Source organism: Lemur catta, chromosome 18 (genome assembly GCF_020740605.2).
Source record: "Lemur catta isolate mLemCat1 chromosome 18, mLemCat1.pri, whole genome shotgun sequence".
In the NCBI taxonomy this organism is placed as follows: domain Eukaryota; kingdom Metazoa; phylum Chordata; class Mammalia; order Primates; family Lemuridae; genus Lemur; species Lemur catta.
Window position 1 is genome coordinate 26,411,575 of NC_059145.1, and position 19,136 is coordinate 26,430,710.

The following is a 19,136-nucleotide window of genomic DNA, read 5'->3' on the forward strand; positions in this document are numbered from 1 at the left end:
GTGTGTCCATGCAGCTCTTAAATCCTCTTCCTGAGAAAGAGAAAGAAGAAAAGCATCATTATATGTAGGCTGGCGGGGGGTGGGGTGGGTGGGAGGCAGGGGTAGGGTAACCGAGGGCACAAAGAGGTGAACCCAATGGGCTTGGTTTATGGACTGGGAAGCCAGGATTATGGCTCTCTTACATCTGTACCATATCATGATCCGAGGGCACTCCCAGCCTCAACCCAGTCATTCTGCCTGTGAGTGCACGCTGTCTGAGAATGAAACCTAACCCCCCAGAGGAGGCGGCATTTGCGGCCTCGCTGCTGGCGTGGAGTAGTGTGCAGTTTTCCTCCTGTGGGAAGCAACAGACCATCACAGCAACCGCAAGACTTTGGAAATGGTGGCTTCACAACTGGCTCAGTGGCAGAGAGCTCCAGGCTCCTCACACGGCATCCTCTCTTTATAAGTGGTAGTTGAGCTGTAGCCTCTGAACCATCACATCCCAGATGAATCCCATTTCTGGGAGTTACAAAGCAGTCCTTATAAAGCAGCAATCACACAGCATGTAGAGTTGACTGTTTTTTCACTCTAGCCACTAAGATAAAGGTGTTGAGCAGGAGCAGGTGATGCAGGAGTAGCTAATAGGTATGATGTTGAATGTCAGCTGCAATCGACCAGTAATGGCAGCCCAAAGTCATGTGTGTGGAGAAGGATTCTGTAGCCATTTTCATACCTGAAGGGAAAAAAAATGCTATGATTGACTAGTAATGTCTGCAATAGGTATGGGAGAAGAACACGGTAGCATGAGAATCATAAGAATAGGTTGTGGAATGGTAAAAGTTCTTATTAAAGTATTTGGAACGTTAAAACGTCTCAGTAAATGGGTACTATATAGATATATTACTGAGGGCTGTGGTACCATCGAAAGCAAGTATGTGTGATGATCCTATTGCTAAATGCAATGGTGATTTTGAAGATGCTTTCTCCTTCTGCCTTTTCTTTTGATACTGACTGGTTTTACTGTTATAGGTGGCTGTTCCTTAAGGTTTTGGATGTGTCCTGCCATTAGTAGAAGTTGGAGTTTGACTTCAAACTCCTATTCTGACAAATATTTTCTTCATTATAAAACCTGGTATGCAGTAACACGGATCTTATACTCACTACAGATCAACTGTAGTTGTTTTAGTTTTGTGACCTTGGGCAAATTATTTAATAACTCTGTGGCTCAGTTTTCTCATTAATGAAGTGAACATATTTACTTTACAGGATTGTCATGAGGTTACATTTAGATAATTTAATCTTTGTGAAAATGTTACAGAGGTACTATTATTTTAAGGTTTTATTATCATAATTATTATTATGTTCATGCATATAGCTTCTGAATTTACTTGGGCTAGAGGAACGATTGAAAACAAATGTCCAAATGACCTAAAATAACACTGGTAGTAGAAGCTGCCATTTTCTAAGTTCATTATAGGACTAGGAACTAACTACACTAGTTCCTGCCTTATCATCGAAGAGTAGAGTTGCCAGATAAAATGTAGGATGCTCAGTTAATTTTAACTTTAATTTCTAACAAACAATCTATGGGGCATGTTTATAATAAAAAAAAACCTATTTGTCATTTATCTAAAAATCAAATTTAACTAGGCATCCTTTTTTTTTTTAAACTAAGCAGTAGCTCTAACTTAGGGTTACTGAGAGTGTTAAGAGTTGGTAAACATAAACCACTTAGAAGAGCAATGCTCACATAGCAAGCATGTGATAAATGCTAGCAATCAGAAAGGCAGTTGAGTACAAAGGTTACACAAGCAGACTCTGGAGCCAGATGGCCTGCACCAAATCCCAGTTGGGCCACTTCGTAGATGGGTGACTGAGGGCAAGATCCTTCACCCTTCCATTGCTCCGTCTCCTCCTCCATAAAGTGGTGAGAACGGTAGCCCTTCCTCATAGCACTGTTGTGAGCATCACTGAGGTAATAAGTGTGAAGATTTTTAGAACAGCACCGGAGACAGAGAAAGGCCCCCAAAATGACAGCTCTTATGACAATACTGTTGTCGTTGCACCCATCTGTCTAATTGGCTCTAAGATTTCGGTATTAGTGCTCATTATAATAAAGAAATTCATACCTGCTGTCTCAACAGAAAGGTTCCAGGCAGCTAGGAAAGTGTGGCCTCATTCCCAGAGGCAACAGAGGACATTAGCAAAACCAGATAGGCCACTAACTTGCCTATGGTCACACAACCAGAACTGGGGTTCAAATCTCCAACTGTCGGACTGTAAAACTGAATCTCTCTCCCCTCCTCTGAGCAGCAGAGATCTGTAATCTATGAAGTTGGAAAGGTGGCAAGGAATTGGAACAGTAACACCACCTATTAGATATGTGAACATTCTGTAAATGCTAGAGGACATTGTCTAAATAATAGAATAATATTATAGTTATTTATATTTATTAAAAATCTAAATATTCTAAAGCATATTATCACCTTTGTTCTTCACAGCCTCGAGATGGGCAGATGGGGGAAGTTAGAATCCAAGAAGGTTGAAGTGATTGCTCCAAGTCCCCCAGCAAAATAAGAAGTGGTGGGTATGACCAGCATCCTCAGTTTAAAAGCCCATGTTTATTTTCTGACCTGTGGCACTTCCTTCATTATAAACACATTCCTCTGTTAGAGCTTCCAATATAATCTGCTTTGGTTTTTATTAAATTAAGTGTGGCGTGCACATCCAAAGACAACTTGAGTGTTCTGTCTTATAAAAATTCACCCTATGTTGGATTTTTCTTCCCAGTTTATCTTTAAAACAATAAAAACAAACAATTCACAAATCCAGGGGAGAGATTAGCAAAACAAACTTTGCTGTTATTTTTGAGCTATAAGTAGAGCAAACGTGTGCCATAATCACTAGCAAATGTTCTATGGTCTATATTATCTCATCATGCTAATTATAAAGCAGAGTCCACTTCACCTCAGGTTTTCTTTAGGAATCACAGGTATAATTCCCACCATGTTATTACACCATTTTAAATTTCAATTACGCTCCAAATGATCATTTGGCAGTCCAACGTGTTCTGTGCCCCTCTTTTTGAGCTCCTGAAACTATTGCTTGTGCTGCATGTCTCTAGATCACCATTAATACACAATATGCCCATCCTTGAACTTCTTCCTGCTTAAAAAAAAGTAGTAAGGTATTTATGGAAAATGCTGGATCTGAAGAATTAAAAAGAAAAGTGCTTTGAAAGACCAGGCAGGAGTCCAAGCTGACCTAGGACCAAAGTCTCTGTCAAAGCTGAGGGTCTCCAGCCCAGCAGTACAGACTGAGTGTGGAAGGAACTGACGATCAGTGGATGTCAGGGGAGAGTCTCTCGCCCTCTGAGATACCTTCCCCTGGGGCAGAAGGGTGGCGGAGGCGGGCAGAGAGGGCAGCAGAAGTTCTCTGCCCTTTCTCGAGAAGACTTAGATGCTCATCACAGGTAGTAAATTTTGTAACCGGATCAGGAAGGGAAAAAAGAGTTAAAACTGGTAGATTAAGGCCCATGTTCATTTTCAAAATGCTGCAGAGAGAATAAGAGAAAAAAGACTGGAAGGGTATATGCACAAATGGAAATGGTAGCGAGGTTGGGAGAAAGAAGCGTCTTTGGCGAGGATGGCAAACCCACAGCCCGCAGAGCTGCTACTGTGCCCTGAGGGACGGGCGCCCATTTTTCCAGCTCGTTATGAGCTGTTTTCCTGTCCTGCTCACTTCCCATGTTTCTTCACAATACTCCATCGTCTGACATAGTGTCACCTCCTCCTCACAGCCTGAAAAAGCGCAGCTCATGAGTGTGACAAAGGAGACGTGTTGTCCTATGCGCATCTGGTCAGCCTAATTAACTGCCATCAAGTCAGAGAAAGCCAATGAATGTATTCATTTCTCTTGCCCTCGCTCTCCTGAAGTTCCCTGTTTGAATATCTCTTCCGACACTGACTTCATTCTGCCTGGAATTACCAGGTGGCCAAATGTGCCTCCCCCCTGCAAGACATCATCTCAGGACAGGACCTTCCCTTTATTCGTTCCTATATAAGCACAGTTCTCAGCATGTAGCAGGTTGCCCAATGACCACTTATGACACAGAATCGAGGTTTGTCTAGGCTCCTGGTTGGATGTTCATGTGCATGACAGAGCCATCTGTGATGATGTCTGTCTCTTCAAAGGCCAAGAGCTGGCCTCTCTTTCTCTCTCTTCTCCTGACTCTGACCTTGCCAGATAGTGAAGAATTAGCCTTCTTTTCCATATATGGCTAATTTCATTCTCAAAACAGATCCTTCAGGATTGTCCTCATGGGCCAAGCCTGGGTGATGCCCTGTGGTTGCACCACTGGGAATCTTGCCCACAGCGTCACTGGCAGTCCAGGAACGGACCACCCCAGGGGATGCCTGGAGGAGTCGGGCTGAGGCCACCCACAGGCAAGGTCAGATGTGCACACTCAGCCGACTTCCTTTCAACAAGACGTAGGTCCTAGCAAGGCTGTGCCTTGTTGCTTTAAACTATTGCCTTTTGGAACTGGGACACAGGGCCTTTGAAGAGCAGGTTGACATGCAGCTTTTAGGGACTGGTTTTAATTTGTGAGGCTGCTGAAGATCATGGTGGGAGATGCTGAAGAACAGGATGAGAGACAGGCACGGCCACATGCAGATAGACATCAATGGGTCTCCTTCTGAGGGTTGCTCAGAAATCAAGGCACATCGGAGCATCAGTAGGTGCTCAGCGAATGTTCTTTGATGTATTTTCAAGCTGTTTCCTTAGGAACAAGGAGATGGGGGAGAAAAGATGTCAAACAGCCACCCAAGTTCCAGCTCCAGCCTTCCTTGCTAGCCTTCTCTAATCTCACTCTGCCCCTCGCTCACGATACTCCGGGCCCCTCTTTTGATCTCTCAAATCCTCCAGTCCTGCTCTCATCACAGGGCCCTTGCACTTGGCTCTTGCCTCCTCCCGGGATGCTCTTCTTTCCATTCCGTTGCATTGAGGTGGTGTCAGCGTTATGTTTCACCTCCTCCAAGATGCCATCCCAGATCACTCAACCTAAAGTATTGTCCCCCAGTGGCACTTTCCCTCATTATCCTCTTTGATGTCTTTATAACCCTCACTACCAGCTACGGTTATTTTCTCTAGTGGTTTGTTGATGTTGTCTGACTTCACTAGTATGTAAGTTCATTAAGAGAAGGGTCTTTGCAGCGCCATGTCTATGTCCTCACCGCCCACAGGGCTCAGTTAGTGTGCCATTCTCTCTGCCTCTGGCTGTGGGAAAGATGACTTTTCTCTTTCACAGACAGACAAAGTTAGAACCTGACTCTAAGTTTGGAGCCTTAGAAAGCTTTTTGATGCAGCATCCCACAAATGATGATTTTCCAAGGCTATTTCTGCTGAGCCTTGAGATTTATTTGTTTGGTATTTGGTGGCATTTACAGGAATTCCTTTTGGAGTCCCACTAGCTATATAGCATAATGTTGGCTCTGTGTGTCCAGCTAAATGATAGCTTCTTGGAATTCATGGAACCGCTCAGATGTCTTGGGCGTTCTGTTTTTGCAATTTTGTTCCTCAAGTACTACTTCCACCAGGTATTATTACTGGGTGTGCTGCAAGAAAAACAGAAAGGCAGAGGGGACATCTGTGTAAGAGACATTGTTCTGTCACGTTCACCTCTCCTCAGAACTCACGGTTCCCATGCACAATGGCCCAAGTGCCCTGTTGCGAGGACTTGCTCATCTTAGCCCGACATGTTCTCATGCAGGGCAAGCTGGATGTGCCAGGGAGTTAGTGTCCCCGGAAGTAGTGCTCAGTTCATGATTGATGAGAGCTGGTGGCCAAATGACCAGCTTCCTCACCCCTCAGATAGGACACCTCTGGGGCATGTTCTTCCCAGCCGTCCCCAGCAATACTGAGTACCAGTTGTCCACAGAGGTAAGTCTGTTAATGCACCCTGGACTGGTTTCCATCCCTTTCTAGTCTCACTTCCTGTCTCCCCTTGTGGTGCTTCCTATAATTCACCTCCCAGATAAAATTGCTTGGACTTTAATCCTTATCTCAGGATCTGCTTCTGGCACCATGTAGTCTAAGACGGCATTCTACAGCCAAATATGGCCCAATAAACTTAGGTAGAACTGAACAAGTCAAAAGATTTTCTTTTCCTGTGGGACCTCTAGGCTTCTCTAACGTGCTAATATGCATGCGGAAGTCCAAGACAGGGTTTGTAGCAGCATTTCCTTTAGTTATTTGGCCATGGAGATCATTCCACACGACGGTGCCCTCTTTCACAAGGAAGTGTGCAATCAGTTAACCTTAGAAAAACACATTTTAGGAATCACTTAGCCCTCTCCTCCACCAAACATGGTGTATTTGGGCTTGAAGTTCTGTGGGCTTGGAGCTTCACGTTGTCAAAGAAGTGGTTTGAATGCAATAGCACCACCTGCACAGACGTCCATAGATTCTCTTGGCAACAGTGGCATGTGCAGATTCAAGCTTCTGTTCTAAAAGGAACATTGAATGGAGGTTTTCAAAGCCCCTTCCTTCCCAAGGTTACTTGCAATTTCATCAAGCAGTTTCTCTCATCTCTTGTTCTTCCCCTTCATCATTGCTAAAAGCTACAGGATTAGAAATGAGCTGATACAAACTGACTATGTTGATAGTTAAAGAATTGAGAATGATGTGTCACTAATGGGTCTATCATTCACAGTATCAGGGTGGGGGTACAGATGTGAGAACATCATGGAGCCTCCCTCTAGCAAGAGGAGGTGGGTGTTGAACTCACAGTGATAAAAAAGAATCAATTCTTATCTGAGCGGTGCTCTGAATGCAAGTGTAGCTTGTCAGGCGAGTGCATGCAGGGAGTGCTAGGAAGGCTTCCTGGAGCAAGTGGCATATTCGGGGCAATGTGAAGGGTGAGGAGAAGGGGTGAGTGTTGCTAGGCAACATGAAGGCTGGGGGTGCCAGGCTTTAGGAGAGCTGACTGGTGGGACCAGACCTCCAACAGCTAGAGAATAAATGTGGGAACTCAGTCTGGTGGCATGGGCAGGGGCCAGATCAGGTTCATGTACTTGCTTTGTGAGCTTAAGTATTAAGCATTCCTTAGTCTCTGTTCATATCCTCATCTGCAACGTAGGAATAATAACAGTACCAGCCTCATAGGGTTGTAAGGATTAAGTGAAATTAATACATGCAAGGCCCTTAGCCAACTGCCTGGCTACATAGCAGGTGCTCAATAAACATCATTATATTATTAATTTATGTTTTGTTCATGCTAATTCAGTTGTTTAGTGAAAGAACCAGGATTCAAACTCAGGTCTTTCTGACTGAAGTCTCCACTATTAACTGCCATAATGTCCTGGGTTGATTTTATGTATTGTTCTAAAGAAGATTCCATTGATTATTAGGTGATCCTTGAATAGCAAGTTTTTGAAAATACTTAGGAATAAAGTCTATAGGAAAATGGTCACAAGATTTTTACTAACAAAATGCATTCTGCAAAATTTTATGCACCATTATCACAATTTTATTTTTAAAAAATATCAGACTAAGAGTAGATTTTTTTAAAAAAGAAAAATCATAAAAACATTATCATTAGAAAGTAGAATTATGAGTAATTTTCAAAAGAACCCAAATTCTTTAATAAAGCTTTTATAATTGTTTACTCACAAGGTGAAGAAAAAACCTACTGAAGTTCCAGGTTTCCTTCTGGCTCAATACTTAGATATTACTCATTTCCCTATTTCTGGAAAAAGATATATGTATATATGTAGGGCCCACCTCTACCAGGAATTGACTTGAAAGACTATGAATCAAGCCTGAAAAAGAGTTAAGACTAGTTGACTCTGCATCCGGTCCACTTTGCAGAGGAAAGGGATGCTTCCAGGGGAAGTCGATGCAAAAATACAGGAGTGGTCCATTTCCAGTCCTGGCAAGCAGACCAGTGCTCAGAGCATCTGTGAATCAATTGGCTGGCGCAAAAAGGGAGCAGCTAGATTAGCTTCATCGCCTTACTTAGTGACTTGGCTTAAATGCTTAAGGCATTTTCCAGAGTGCACTGGACCCAGGACTGGGCTTGGATAACACCTTGGAATTATTAAAGAAATCATATATGCTCCTTGGTTTTTGTCCCAAACAGAAAAATGTGAGCACCAAGACCCTGTTTCCCGTTTGCAACCTGTTAACCACAAATATGCCACCAGCAGGTTGCAGGTAGACCCCACCAAGGCATTTCTCAGGCTTTTTGAGGAACATAATAGCACATGAATCCTTTGGGATTTGAAATACATCTTCAAGCATCCATTCATTCTTCTTCTACAAACACCAGCGTCAGATCAAAATGTGCCCCAGACTTATATAATACATTCTGAGAGCTGAAAAATGTTTGCTAAAGAAACTACCACAGGCCAGGTGTGGTGGCTCACACCTGTAATCCTAGCACTCAGGGAGGCCGAGGCGGGAGGATCACTTGAGGTCAGGAGTTCAAGACCAGCCTTAGTTACAGCAAGACCTCTGTCTCACTAAAAATAAAAAGAAATTAGCCAGGCAACTAAAATGGAAAAAAAATTAGCTGGGCATGGTGGCACATGCCTGTAGCCCCTGCTACTCAGGAGGCTGAGGCAGGAGGATCGCTTGAGCCTAGGAGTTTGAGGTTGCAGTGAGCTAGGCTGATGCCATGGCACTCTAGCCCGGGCAACAGAGCAAGACTCTGTCTCAAAAGGAAAAAAAAAAAAAGAAGAAAGAAAGAAAGAAAGAAAGAAAGAAAAGAAGAGAGAGAGAGAGAGAGAAAGAGAGAAAGAAAGAAAGAAAGAAAGAAAGAAAGAAAGAAAGAAAGAAAGAAAGAAAGAAAGAAAGAAAGAAAGAAAGAAAGAAAAAGAAAGAAAGAAAGAGAGAGAGAGAGAGAGAGAGAGAGAGAAAGAAAGAAAAGAAAGAAAGAAAGAAAGAAAGAAAGAAAGAAAGAAAGAAAGAAAGAAAGAAAGAAAGAAAGAAAGAAAGAAAGAAAGAAACTGCAGTGGTATTGAGTCCGAATGGTGATGTAGCACATGCAGCTTTAATTTGGATTAGGATGCTCCAGCTAAGAAAATCTGTGTAGTCTTGCCAGATCTATCTTCCCTCAACCTCCAAAAAAAGATGCAGCTGCAATTTCCCAACCTTTGCTCCCCAACAAGTATCTTTTGTAGCATCCTAAGGATGATCTCAATGGACAGTCATTTATTAAGTGCCTACTATGTGTCACATATTGCAAAGGCATGCCTCAAAGGGGAGGAACTGGTCATTTTTCTAGCAAGCAGACTCTTGGCAAACATTTCTGAGGTAAATTAGGATTTATTTGAAGCTTAAGACAGAGGATGTGGGCTCCAGATGGTACTTGTGTGAGTGCAAACTTAAGGAAAGCAGGACTGACCTCAGAGTGTAAGGAGCACGTTTTTGCAGATTATAAGACCATCCGTCACTTGAGGACATTTGAATAATGTCTTTCATAGGAAATCAGGGAAATGAAGTGCCTCTTTTTGAAGAGTTCTGAAGGAATATGCTCATGAGGCATGCATTGATTTCAGAAGGTGGACCCTCAGGGTATGTAAAAGGTGTGCTGAAATCCTTAAAAACGCATGATCCCCTTCAACAACCGTGATCAATCACTGCATTAAAATAATAAATAAATGGAAGAATATTTCCATGTGTTGGTATAGAAAGCATATGCACAAGGGGAGGCTCCAGAGCTCCAGATCAGATGTACTAGAATTCTATTTGGGAGGTCCCAAAGCATTTTGAGGGAGGGATTAAAGGTACCTACTGAGGACTTTGAAATCAACAGTCTCATCCCTGGAACACCTGAATTTAGACTCAAGAGCCCAGTGTTGCCTGCATTCCTTCTGGGGTATGTCCTTCCTTCCCTCTTCTCCTGGATGTTTCTTTTTCACTCTTCAAGATGCTCTTAGGCAAAGCCTCATTCACCCAGGGCATCACCTGCTTCTCTTGACGGCAGCCCCTTTATCACTAGGTGGCTACCTCCCCACTAGACCGTGAGTACTCTGCTGTCATTCATCTCTGTACCCCATAGCACCTGTCACAGTGGCCACACAGAAGAGACTCTGAAATGGTTCTGGCAGAAAGAAACTCGAAAAGGAGAGAGACTTCTCCAGGATGTTAATTCATTTCTCATTCATTGTGCCGTGAACCCAAAGAAAAGCAATGAGAGATGCTTGATGATTACATGGGAAAGTTTTGGAATAAAGTTCAGGGATCTCCTGGCAAAGCTCTTGAAAGCTATGATAATATTAGGCAATAATGCAGTAATATGTATGTGTGGCATTTGGTAGTCAAATAGGTTTCAACTAAAAGTAGCTACTTAGATCCAATGCGACAAAACTGGTACTGGGTGCCCATCGTGTTATGTAGCAGACCAGTGGTCCCCAGACTTTCTGGCACCAGGGACCAGTTTCATGGAAGACAAATTTTTCACAGTCTGGGGGATGGAAGGGAGGAGGAGCTCAGGTGGTGCTGCAAGCAATGGGGAGTGGCAAAGCTTCCCTCGCTAGCCTGCAGCTCAGCTCCGGCTGTGTGCCCTGCCCCCCACACCCCAGTTCCTAAGTTTTATGGAAGACAATTTTTCCACAGATGAGAGGGCAGGGGATGGCAGAGCTCTGCAGCCCAGGGGGTTGGGGACCTCAGTAGTAGACTGCGTACAGGGTGCTGGATTTCAGAAGATGAATGGTCCTGCCACTGAAGTCTCGCTTTGTAATGACGACAACTCAGAGAAACAAATAATTAAAATATAGGGTCATATGTTCTATTAATAGAGTCATAACCAAGGTGCTATAGCAGAGATGTCAAATAGATTTTGAGTGTTAACTATGGTCAGTTGAGATTGACTGCTTTGTAATGTAACTGAGAAGGATTCGAAGGCTAAGTAAGTCCCGTTTCCTTGGAAAAGAGAGCTGTGATCAATTAGCAGTGTCTGCCAGGGACAGAAGTGAGGGGATTTGTGGTTCAAGGGCCCTGCATGAATCGTCAGAACCTTACCTGTCAAGAAAGGATAACAGGGAAGACATCCAAAAGGAGCAAGCATTTGCATTCTATAGCGTGCCGTATTCTTAAATTGAGTTAAAGAGTGTTAAAAAAGCAAACTGATGCACAATACAATTTTTTAAAGAGTTCATTTGAGCAAACAGCGATTCATGAATCGGATGGCTCCAAACCAGCCGCGTTCAGAAGCTCGACCAACGGAATGGAAGGAGGAGGCTTTCACAGGATGAACATGGAAGTAAAGCAGAGTAAATATTTGATTGGTTACAGTTACACAGTTGCCTTACTTGGTCTATTCCATCGCAAAGTCCCTAGTTTTATAAGTTTGCTTGCGGCTTCTAATGGATCCAGCTTAAGTTCTGTTTTTCTTCAATACAGGCATTTATAAGAAATAGTTCAAATTAAATTTCACTTATGCTTACAAATCAAGCAAGACTGAGGCCTCATTGGCTTTGTATGCTCAGGGATTCTTCAGGTCTGGTCTCTATTTGAATTTACTTTAATAAGGATAATATGAAAAAAGCAGACGGTCCTGGGTTTAAATCTGGACTTCACTCCCTTTGCTTTGTGTAACTTACTATGTATTTTCAAGCCACATTGGCCACTGAGGTAAAATACATCCTTATCGTGTGGATTAAATGTGAGAACACCTAGCAAAAAGCTTAGCACTCAGAAGGTTCTTAACAAATGATAAAATTATTGCTGCAGTGATCATGGAAGTCCTAAACTTCTTCAATGAAATAACATCTCAGCTTTGCTTTCTGCTCACTCGAATGAAAGACTCAATTGCATCTGAAAATGCAAGAAAATGGTTAAATTTTTATCTCATTAAAGCTACAATGGATGAGACAAGAAGATAGGAATGAATGAACTGCCTTCTTTCTGGCACAGTTTAGCAATACAAACAATCCTCATTCCCAAAGACTCCTTTTTCAAGTTCATCTTGTCTTTTTAGCAGATAAACGCTATGAAAGCAGGCACTGTATCTTACCTGGGTTCTCTAGATCTTCAGCCACACATTGTGGGTGCTCAGTAAGTGATATAGATAAAAACAGCCCAAGAAAATAGGATGAGTATTAAAATTATTTCATTTAGGCAATAGGAGTTATAAAAACACAAACATTCAAATACTTAACACTGGAATATTTCCCAATCAGCTTTTTCCTCCATGTAATTATTCTTCTTAAACATCATAAGTAATAGAACAAACTCACATAGTTGGCACAAATATCAATCACTGAGACGTAATTCATTTTATATGCCATGCGAATAAACCCTATATTACATCGTGGTTATAATATATGGATATAGGGAGGTTACCATGTGCTTGATTCTGCTGAAAACTTCAACTACATGAATCATGCATACTTGGCCACAATCCTTTGTCACAGGTACTGTTGTCTTCTGAAAGTTACAGATGACAAAGCTGAGGTTTAAATTGATTTCAAGGATTTGAAGCTACGTGTTTCTCACTTTAAAGACCATGCCTTTTGCCTCTTATCCTTAGGGTCCACAGTCCCCCAAAACATGTGTGTGGTTTTAATGTCTGTAAATGGAACACATTTTAAAGTTGGTATCTTTAATATGAACAATGTGTCTTTATATAGATTTCACTATATCTGTTCTTTTATTTCAGAATTTTATGTATAAGGTTTGGTTAAAGCACACCTAGAGTGACTTGTAAATTACTAATATGAGAGTATCTAGCAAAATGATGACACATCATAGATGATAAATGATGATTATAAGAATGAATAATCAATTGAATAAAAACATTTTGTGCAGTACATATTACTGTGCAAATATCCAGATTATCATTTCCAATAACTCTGTTGTTTTCTGATGTTCCTAACCACCAAATTGTTTCACAACTGTTTCTGGAATTTAGCACATTTCTTATCAGGGCATTATCAGCTCTGCGTATTTGAGCACATACTGTGTCCAAAGTAACGGCTGGCCCTCTAATGATATTTTTAGAGGTGTGGATCATTTCCTTTTTAGTTAAGTGAAAAATACTCTGGGAAATTAGTTGACCCATATAAATGGACACATCTCTTGGCAATACACCCTTAATTCCTTAATTTAAAAATCTATTGTCTACTATAAAAGAAAACTTGGGGCAATTATAGTGAATATCAGTGATTCCACATAAATAAAACTCACAGCTGCTGTATCAAGTCGAATGCTCATGGTCTGAAAACATGGAGGCAATATACATTGCCTAATTAAATACTTATGTGACTGAGTCTATAATGTGGGTTAATAGATGTTTACACTTTTCAGGAAGAAAAAATTCAACCATTATTCTCAGTTCATTCCTGATTCAAGGACAAGCATTGAAATCCCTTTGTGCATGTTTTCAATGCAAAAAGCAGTTCTGTTCCATGACAAGTAAGTGAATGTGAATATAATGGATATTTGGCTTGGGCTGGGAATATGGCATTCTAATTAATCCAATCTAAAGTTTCTGTACATACTGTTTGTGAATGATCAAGTGTTGTAGAGGTTGCATGTGATACAACTCACTAAAAACTGTTTCCTAACGATTCTGGTTAAGAGGGAGCAAGCACATTCTACCCCATTTCTCCCACTGGATATACCCAAAAGCTCTGGAAAAATGCATAGAACTTGTATCTGAGGACTCTGAAAGTAAGCAGTAGCAGGTGGATTGCAGAAGGAAACCAGAACTCTAAGTACAATTGAGACTATGAGTTTCCTGGGCTTTCCCCTCCCCCCATGTCTCCCAGCCTGGGCTCAATGGCAATGTGAATCCTGAAATAGGACCTGAGCCTCAGAAACAAAGAGCCCCAAGAGAGACCCTGCTTCTCATCAGAGGAATGGGAAGGGGACGAGGGCTAAGGGACAGACAAGTTGGGGGCGATTCCCTGTGTTTTTTTCTTTTGTTTTGTCTTCCTCTCCCACTGCAGCCCACAAGCAAGCCTCAGCCCAAAGCTGCAACCCTGGCCAGAGGGAACAGCAGCAGAGTTTGGGCCAACACCTAAAACTCTGAGGGAGGGGAAACTCTCTGAACAGAGGAACTATGGTCTGAGAAGTCAGGCCAGAGCCAATCCCTTAGATTTCTTTTTTCCCCTCTCTCTACTTCCATGTTGCACTGGAGGCAGACTCAGTTGAGGGTAGAGGAGGTGAGACTAAAGTCTTTGCTTTCTAGTAAAAGAACCAGGACAGTGGCCCCTAAGAGCCGGAGAGCATCCAATAGAAACAATATATTTTATCTAGCCCAATATACCCAAAATATTATAATTTCAACACGTAATCAATATCAAAAATATTAATGAGATATTTTACCTTTTTGTCTTTGACAGTAACTCTGCAATATACCCTAGCTCTGTGTGATGCTTGAGCACATGAAATGTGGCTAGTCCAAATTGAGATATGCGATTCGTGTAAAATCTACACTGGGTATCCAAATAGATTCTTCCAGTCAATTTCACTTATTTCTTTCCTTTCTGTACTGTGACTACTAGAAAATGTAGAATGACATGTCTGACTCATATTTTTGTTGGACAGTACTGCTATGGATGCTAAATTTTCATTGTTAAAGCCTCAGAGAAAGGAAAGATTGATACAGGCTGGGGTTCTCAGGGGCAGTTTCATGGAGGCCTTGGGAGTCAGAGTTGGAAGCGAAGGGGCTGACAAGCAGCAGAGGGGTGCTTTTGCAGTGGGGCAGGTAGGGATGGTTGCTTGTATGGGAAGCCCAGGGGAGGGGAGGACAGGGCAGACCCCTAAGGCCTCCAGAGAGGATCTACCCCATCTTGCTACCTAAAAGCCTCTGAGGCAGGCTGCAGGCTTTGAGCCTGGGAGGTCCCCCGTGGGGCAGATGGCTGACATCAGAGGCATCTCCCTACAACACTGCAGGCCCGGGAGCCCCTTGACAGGGTAGGCTCTGCAGTACTAATAGGTGATCCCCAGCTAAGCAAAGCTTGCTCGTTAGCAGAACATACAGGCTCCTGAGATTAAATCTCTTACTATTCCCCAGAGCTGTCAGGACCTACCTTTCCTGCATTTCTCACTAGGAAACTATGTCCTTTTGGCTTGCTGGAGGAAACCTGTTTGGGTGACTGCCCTTTTTTTCCCTCTCAGTTAGCTGTATTGTGTTAAAAACAATAACTCTGGCTTATATGAAGGGCTTATGATGTGCCCGGGATGGTACTGGGTGCTTTATCTCATTGAATGCCCCTGACAACCCTACTCTATAAGCGTTATTAGTTCCATCTCACGGTGAGAAAAGAGAAGCTCAGAGAAATAAAGAAACATATTCATAGTCAAACAGCTAGTAATGGTAGAGGCAAACTCAGAACCTGGAGCTGTCTGCTTCCTAACAAGCCCGCTGCTGTAGTTTCCCATGTACCAGGTTAGTGAGGAGAGCAGGGCCTCACTAATGGGCTCGTTTTTCAGCTGCTTCTGTCTGGAATATACGCTCTAAGCTTAAACAGCCAAGCAGAGACAAGCTGGAATTAAGCACCTACATAGACTTGCTACCTGGTTCTCTGTGCGCTTCACATTTGAGGGTGAACGTTGAGTGCAAACACATAAAACTGAGCAAGAACATCTGTGCTATTCTTCCCATTAGGCAGATGGAGTCTTGTCCCATTGCTAAGGACACCTCTTCGGCACAGGGCAAAGATCTGACCATGCCACGCCTCTCTTCAGGAACCCTCGGAAGCTCCACGCTGAAGGCCATGTGCTCCACTCCCACACTCTGAGATCCTGCACAGTCCCCAGGGCTCTGGGAGTCTGGAAAAGTCCCATCCAAACTCTGCATAGTACAGCCAACCCAGGTTAGTCTGCACAGATACTAGCTCCCCTCCCCACCTACTCCTACCTCCCCCAGCACAAACGGAAAACTACCCCAGCTTCTTAAATCCATTCTCCTGGCTGTAAAGTAATAAAGGAGTCTAGAATGGTAGAATGGGAAGGACACAGCAACAGTAGCTGTATCTAGGGAAGCAAGAGGAAAGTTATGAATCCATGGTGAGGCACGGCCTGAAAAGGCAAGAACAAAGGAAGTGAGTGTGTGGGAACAACCTCCAGAGGGTGAGGGTGTTCCAGGAAGGCTGCCTGGAAGGACTTGCATGTGAACTCCTAACCTGCTGTTCTTCAAACTGTGGGTCATGACCCTAGGGTCAGGAAATCGTTTTGGTGAGTCATCACTAGAATTTTTTTTTTAAATGAAACTTAATCAAATAGGATGGAGACTATCAGAGTATTTTACTAGCTCACAGCACAACATGGATTTCTTTCTGAGGGCTGTGATCCAAAAAAGCTGGAAGCACATTGCCCTGTTTTGGCTCCCGAGAGGTTGCTCTTCTCCTGTGATTCCAAATTTACCAGCCCCTGTTAAAAGATAATCTTTTATTCTGCTCAAAGTGGAGATTGGGTACAACTTTCCTATCTTCAACAAATCACCCTTCATCTTTCTGTTGTGCTTGTTCCTACGGGGGAGTGTTTCATTAATGAATGTGAGAGCGAATCCATATATAAACCAGACCTAGGCAACTTATGATCCACATTTAATCCTCACTCCATCTCCGTCTACATCATAATAACTTTCAAGGCAGAGCTCATCACTTCCACTGCCCTGATGAGAAAACTGAGGGTCAAGAGGGAAGTCATGGCCAGTCACTTGCCAGGAAGTGACTGAGCTGACATTTGAACCACCTCCCTTCTGACTCCGATGCTGGCACAAAACCCCAATGCTACTGCAAATAATTATTAAACTAAGTTTATGATGCTGTAGTATAGATTTGCAAGTGTCATTAGTGTTGCCCAGTAAGACTGAATAACCTGTTTTCTCTCTGTGGAGGCCTGTAAATTCTGTAGTATTTTTAGAAGAATGGAGCTATTGCATTTCCGAGTTTCTGATCTAATGTGTTGGTTTCTCAACTCCATTGCACATCTCAGATGCGTCATCCACTTCTCTGTACCTTCACTGACCATCCCACTTGTCCATGCCACCACCAATCTCTGGCCAGACTACCTGTAATAGCCTCCCTACTGCTCTCTTCAATCTAGTCTCTTCTAATCTTTCTGAAATGCAAATTCCATCAATCCACAGCTTATATTAGTAATATCTCAATGGCTTCTCCTTGCTCTTACCATAAAGACCTTATTTGTTAGGTGGCTGTGTGTTGCCATGGTCTGACTTCCCTCTCCTTGCCAGCCTCAGTTTGTATCATGCTCTTCACTCCTAAGATGAAGCAGGCCTTCTTTCAGTTCCTCTAACGGGCCTTGTTCCCTCCTGCCACAGGGCCCTTGCATATGCTGTTCCTGCTGTTCCTTCTGTTGACATCACTCTCCAAACCAATCCATTATTCCCTTCAGCTACATAAGCCCTGCCATTCATCAGCTCTCCACTTATTTTATCAGCTCCTGGTCGAAGCATTCCCTGTCTTCCTGTAGAGAAATTACTTATTACAGGATCTCAAGGCACACCTGAATCTTTGCTTCATAGCACTAATTCACTGTCGTTTTACATTTATTGATGTGATGCTTTGGTGGATGTCTACCTCTGCCCCAGACTATGAGCTCCATAAGGGCAAGAATTGTGCATGTCTACCTTTTGCCCCTAAGGCCAGATAGTGCCTGGCCCACAATGTAGAGACAGGACATTCAATATACAAGTTATTTGACCTCTTTAGAAGCAGATGTGATAAAAACTCCAGGTGCTCAGGTTTGTCCATAAGCCTCAAGTTAGAGAAAGGTAATCAAGGGAAAATAAATCTTCATGGGATTAGAGAGTCAGGCTCAGTAGTAGGAAAAGCCTTCTGAGTATGAATGCTGATGTCTCAGAGCCCTGGTATTTATGATTTCTCCTTTATTTGGTTTGGACACAAGACATCTCTCTATCTCCTTCGAGCACTGTTGTTTCCTTGTTTAGGAGTTTAATTAAGTCTGCACCTAACACGCCACAAACAGCTGGGGGTAGATGGGTGTCTGGTTTATGGCATTGAGGGAAATGTTAACTGTGCACAGCTTGGTGTAGCCACAGGATTTGCTACGTGTATAACTCCGAGATGGATTTGCATGGGGGCTCTGTTAGACTAGCCCCAAATTGCAAGGTATTTCCCTGGATATATATTTCCCAAGAGATCTAAGGAGAGGAAGTAGGAAAAAAACAGAGATAAGACTTCTCCGTGAGCAAAGAAAGACATCGTTTCCAGACAAGCCTCTTATCCCAGCAACCGATGGACCATGTTGAGAAAATACTATTAAATATTAATAATAATAGTAGCAGTAATTATTATTATTATGACTATAGCCTTTACTGAGCTTTTAACATGTGCTAGGTGCTTTGCCTGTGTTTTCTCATTTAATATTCACAACCATCCTAGGAGGGGCTTCATTTTACCCAGGAGTAGCCTAAAACTTAAAGAAGTCAAGCTCTGTCCTCAAGACCACACATGAAGCACCAGGTGGGAAAGGGATTTGAAACCAGGCGGATGATCTTCCTGTCCCCTTGCTCCTGGCCACTGTTTTATCTGCCCTCTTTCAGTCTTTAATCATTCGTTGAATAAATCTTTTATTTTTAGGCATTTATTGTGTGGCAGGCACTGAGAATTCAAAGGAAGATAACTTATAAATGGCTCCTTCCCTGGAGAAATTTACCACAGAGGGGGAGGGGGGCAGCATGTCAACCTCATCCCCTTCCTGCTGACACTGTTTGAGCACTCGCTGTGAACCAGGCTCTATGCTGAGCCCCATGCCTGCCATATCTTATTTGAGCCTCAGAACTGTCATTCCCAGGGAGGTGCTATTATCATACTCTTTTTTAAAGATAAGAAAATGGAGGTCTAAGGTAAAGTATCTTACCCAAGGGTCCAGGACCACGAAGCAGCTGGCTGGGATAGAATCTCAGGTTTAATTGACTTTGTCAAATGTCTGTACTTTCTACCACAGCACTAACTTGCAGAAATGTGGAGAATGCACAAACAGAGGAACCTCCAACGGATTTTGAAAATACAGAGCAGGACAAGCTTCACTCTGCTTGAAGAAGCCAGAGACGCAGCTTCTTGAGGAATGGTAGATCAAGGGAAGAAAATATGTAGGTGTCTGGGGGTAAATCTGCCCTCGCCTTCCTGCTGAAATGCACTTCACAGCTAGCACTA